Below are 5,970 nucleotides of genomic sequence, written 5' to 3' on the forward strand. Positions count from 1 at the left end.
ACACTTGGTTCGAATACATGGAATTCATCTCAGATTCCATAGCTTCAAGCCACTTGGATGAATCGGCATCAGACAATGCTTCCTTGAAGGTCCTTGGATCACATCCATGGTCAGGCTCATCTTGGCCCTCTTCAAGAAGCAGACCATACCTCATAGGTGGTCTTGAGATCCTCTCGGATCTTCTAGGAGCTTGTATCTCCTCTCTTGGCTGTTCGGGTGTGGGTTCCACAATCGTGGGTGTTTCTCGAACTTCTTCGAGTTCTATCATCTCCCATTTTCTATCCAATAGAAATTCCTTCTCCAAGAAGGTTGCATTCCTAGAAACAAACACCTTTGTTTCTTTGGGATGATAGAAATAATATCCAACCGAATTCCTTGGATATCCCACGAAGTAGCATAAAATGGATCGAGCATCCAATTTATCTCCCACTGTCTGCTTCACATAAGCAGGGCATCCCCATATTCTTAGATAAGAATACTTTGGAGATTTTCCCATCCATATCTCATATGGTGTCTTATCAACTGCCTTTGAATGGACATTGTTCAACAACAGTGCCGCTGTCTCAAGTGCATATCCCCAAAAAGATGGCGGCAACTCCGTGAACCCCATCATAGACCGAACCATGTCCATCAAAGTTCGATTACGACGTTCTGAAACACCATTCAACTGAGGTGTACCAGGAGGAGTCCACTGTGAGAGAATCCCATTCTCCCTAAGATACTCTTGGAATTCAGTACTCAAGTACTCACCACCTCGATCCGATCGAAGTGCCTTGATGCTTCGTCCCAATTGTTTTTCTACTTCATTTCTAAATTCTTTGAACTTTTCAAAAGCTTCAGATTTGTATTTCATCAAATACACATACCCATACCTAGAGAAGTCATCGGTAAAGGTAATGAAGTAAGAATGTCCGTGCTTAGTGGTGATGCTAAGTGGACCACACACATCTGTATGGATCAAATCCAACAGTCCCTTGGCTCGCTCCACATGGCCCTTAAAGGGAATTTTGGTCATTTTTCCTTTTAGACAGGGTTCACAAGTAGTAAGAGAATTAATATCAGACATATCAAACATGCCTTCTTCCACTAGCTTGTTCATCCTTTTAAAAGATATATGACCTAATCGAGCATGCCATAAGTGTACTGGATTTAGAGTATCTTGTTTTCTTTTGGATGTTGTTGATATCTCTTGGACATTATACATAGGAATATCTTTCAATTTTAAATTATAGAGATCATTTTCCAATTGTCCTGTACCAATTAAACATTAATTCTTGTAAATATTGCAAATACCTTTGCCAAATAAACAAGAATATCTATCTTTATCAAGCATAGAAATGGAAACAATGTTTTTCACCAAATCTGGTACAAACAAAACATCTCTCAAACATAATTTAAAATTATTGTCCAACAATAAGTAAACATCTCCAATAGCTTTGGCTGCAACTCTTGCCCCATTGCCCATCCTCAAGAAGGTCTCACCATCTCTGAGTCTCCTACTTCTTGCCATCACCTGCAAATCATTATAGAGATGTGAGCCACAGCCGGTATCCAATACCCAAGAAGAAGAGTTAAGTGAAATTTTTACTTCAATGTAAAACATACCTTTTCCAGAACCATTCTGATCAAGATATTCCTTGCAATTACGTTTCCAATGTCCAGGTTTCTTACAGTGATGACAGACGTCATTAGTCTTGTTAGCCTTAACTGGTGTGGCTACCACAACGGGACTCGGAGCTTGCCTCTTCAAGGGCACGTTCTTTTTGGGAGCATGGAAGGAACGCTTTTTTCCCTTCCCATGTGGTCTATTCTTTGAACCAGATGAAGATCCCACATAAAGAACCGGCTTCTCTTTCTTGATTGTGGATTCAAACGTAACAAGAATGTTAACCAACTCCTCAAGGGTTGGATCTAACCTGTTCATGTTGAAATTCACCACAAAAGGATCAAATGAGCTAGGCAGTGACAAGAGCAACACGTCTGTGGTCAACTCAGTTGGTAGCACAAGATCCATGCTAACGAGTTTCTCCACGAGCCCAATGAACTTCAGGCCATGCTCATGGACCGAAGCCCCATCTCGCATGCGCAAAGTGATTAGCTCCTTGACAATCGCATGTCGAAGTGGGCGTGTTTGTTCAACAAAGAGTTCTTTGAGATGCAAATGAATGTCAGCAGCATGCTTTGCACTCTCAAAACGTCGCTGAAGCTCATCATTCATAGAAGCCTGCATATAACACTTGGCTTTCAAGTCATGGTCACACCAATCCTTGTAAGTCTGTAGCTCCTCAGGGCTACAATCAGTCGAAGCCATATCAGGAGGCGACTCATCAAGTGTGTATGCAATCCTTTCCGAGTTCAAGATGATTTTCAGATTTCTTAGCCAATCAAGGTAATTTGGACCGGTCAGTAAATGTTTGTCGAGTATTGCAGACAACGGATTGCGAATTGATGACATTTTCAAAAACTTGTACTGAAAAATAATAACAGATAAATGTCAATGACTATTTTAAAATATTTAATAAGATATAAAGTATGGACTTTAACTTTATAAATATTTACTCCCACTGTTTTGACATTTTTACTACCCTCTAGTAAAAACGTGAAACTCCTTTCCTCAGTAGGTACATAAGGTCCAATTAGCCAATTACGATCCCGAATAATATCAGCCAATCATAATTTCTAAAAGGTAGTTTCCAATTGCATCTCCATGCAACCCTTACGTAAACTTTTGTCTCACGCTTGATTAGGACCCAATAATATGACGTCGTTCATCTTTACGTGTCAAGCCTTACCCATCGATATCGAACCTTAATGGACGGTCGCCATGAGTTCCCCAATAATATGAGCCAAAGTCATGGGAGTTCCACGTAGTTCACATCACCATGTCAATGGATGTCACAGCTTTTCGGCATCCAAAACCCCCCCAATAATATGAGCCGAGTATTGAATACGGGTAGCGTTCGTCATGCATCCATTGTCGATGGAAGACATGGAAATTATAAACACATTTATAATTCCCCTTTTCGGGCTTGATATAAATTTTGAATCTAATTCAAAATGAGGGTTTTTTAATTTTGAAAAAGGCCTCATCATAAATTTTAAAGATCGCCATGTTTGATCGTATGTTTGCCGGATTCATGCAACTTTGTTATTATAAAATAATAACGCACATACTAATTAATAAGGATGATCAATCGCCCCAAAAACTATTTGGCCCGTGTGAGCCAAAGACGGGCCTAGGTCCAATTTCTAGGGAATGCATGAGATGCAAATGCAACAATTACATAAGCTTCCAATATTTACATGTCTTGGATCTTCATAATTCATCATGGCCCACCATCTTCCAATCTTGAACTTCCGCTATCAAATATTTTACATGAAAATATCCATGGCAAATAGGGATACATCGCATGGGGTGGGAACGGGCCATAAACCAAGCTCACTTTGTAATTTGATAATTATTACAACCATTCAACACAAAATATCCTAGCATACACCTAGCAAATTGGTCTTGGGCTTTTAATCATCCTTCATGCACAATATCACATATCATACACCATCAATTAATTATCTCAATAATCAATTGATCAAATATTATATATCTTGGTCCAATCACTAACCACCACAATTATAAAATAAATTAACAAAATAAACAAACACCTTTGTTTACTTTCAAATTAATTAATTTATAATTGAATTTCTTGTAAATCACAATTTACTATAAATAATCAAAGTCACGCTTTAACTATTTATTTTATGAAAAAAATCACATATTATAAATTTTAATTTTTCATAAAAATCAACTATAATATATTTAACAATTTAGGGCCTATGACACATGATATTTCAAAACACCTTTTGAAAAACTCAAGTCGTCATAGTCGTCACCGAAACTCCGTCGCCGGATTCTGGCCAAAAAATTTTTTTTTACTAAAAATATGGGGCAGCCCACGGCTGCCCCTAGGACACCTTCGGGCAGCCCAAGGGCTGCACGAAAATAAAAAAAAATTATTTTTATATAATTTTCCCTAAAAGTTAAAATATTGATTTTCTTATGCGGTTAGAAATTGACCTCAACATAATATCCAACAAATACTACACAAAAGAGTAACCTAGGCTCTGATGCCACTGAAGGGGATCGGTTAACTCGTGCCCGGAAACGCAGCGGAAATATAAAATTTTTAATAAAAGAAATCCGAGCACTTGTGTAGTATTCAAAAAACTCAAACAACCATAGGGTGTTTAGAATTTTACCTATCAATCTCAAAGATTGATTTATGGCTCCAACCAAGTTGATAAACAACTAGGCTCTTGAAAAAACGTAGACTCAATCTACAAGCTTCCAAGAGCACTCCTTGCTCAAAATGGATTCAACACTTTGAGCCTCCGAATTAGGTCCACGACTAGACGATCTATATCCACTCTAAATATGCACTAGAATATTTAGAGGATTTTTCATTGAGATTTTCTTTTCCTTCTCCCACAAAATGAAAGAAAACTTGGAGGAAAATAATATGGAGTGTTCGGCCACTTCCCTTATTTTTTTGTGGAATGGAATGTGTGTTTGTATATATTATTCCAAATAATATATTAAAGAAGAGGGATTAATGAGTACAATTAAGCCATGCATAAAAAATTACAAGACATGCATGGAAAATTGCAAACCATCTTTTAACCCTTCAAATTCCATACACACACATATATATATCATATATATATATATATATACACACGCCTATATATATATACATATATATATATATATATATATTCAAATGTCATTTGAACTTATTTTTAATTAATTATTAAACCTAAATCCATTTAAGTTTAATCAATTAATTAAATTTAACTTGAACCCATTCAAGTCCACTAGTATCAATAATTATACAACACTATATTAATTTGAGCTCTACTATACTCAATAGTGTTTAATTAATTCAACACTTGAATTAATTTAATTATTTGTACATTAAAATGTCTACTAGTGTTAAATTAATTCAACACTTGAATCAATTAACTAAGTTCAAAATAATAGTTTAGAAAATCACCATTTTCATAAACTAATTATTTTAAGTCAACTTTTAATCTTGGAACACATTCACAAATTAAAAGTTACTTATTCCATTCATTCTCCAATTTAGAAGTCAAACTTCTAATTTATTTTACTTATAAACTCCTTTATAAGTTGTTCAACACAATGAACTAATTTTAATCTCAACGGGATCTAGAAAGCTAGTACTTGTGTGACCCTCAATGGTTCAATGATACAACTAGTAGTGGGTTCACATCTCCATGTGATTCGGGATCAACAAGTCCCTTATATGAGCATACCCTATATATAGCTCCATTCTTATTGATCAACACATTGATAATAAGAACATCAGAAAACTCAAGTATGATAGTACCCAACCAGTCATATAAACGTCTAGCAGCATCGCTTACATGACTCCCTAGGTATCAAATGATAGTGCCTGCAAGAACCAATCAATTATGGTTAGCGTACAGTACGGTCCCTTCAACTCATATATCCCGACCGATTCGACAACCATTGGTTTATCGAGAGTTGTCATTGAATCGATAACTATGTGTCATGCCGTAGTTGCATCGAAAGTGTAATTCAAGAAACTCCTTTCTTAATTACCACTTACTCTGATCAGAGATTTCAAGCTACGTATGCATGATATAACATAGGATATCCATACCCGTAGGTAAGCGGTGAATCCCCGACTACAATGCATTGACTCCTATATGTTTCGTCACAACACCCAACATTGCCACCTGATGACCCCAGATGAGTCGGTAAACAAGTCAAAGTGAAGCACTAGCATATAGAGTCTCCATGTTGTCCCGGGTTATAGGACTAATTGTGTACAACCATAAACTAGGACTTCTCCACTCGATAAGTGAGAACCACTTGGAAAATCCTTTAGGGAGGGTTGTTCAGTGCACTCTACAAGGAGAACCTATTTG

Source organism: Henckelia pumila, chromosome 3 (genome assembly GCF_033568475.1).
Source record: "Henckelia pumila isolate YLH828 chromosome 3, ASM3356847v2, whole genome shotgun sequence".
Classification (NCBI taxonomy): domain Eukaryota; kingdom Viridiplantae; phylum Streptophyta; class Magnoliopsida; order Lamiales; family Gesneriaceae; genus Henckelia; species Henckelia pumila.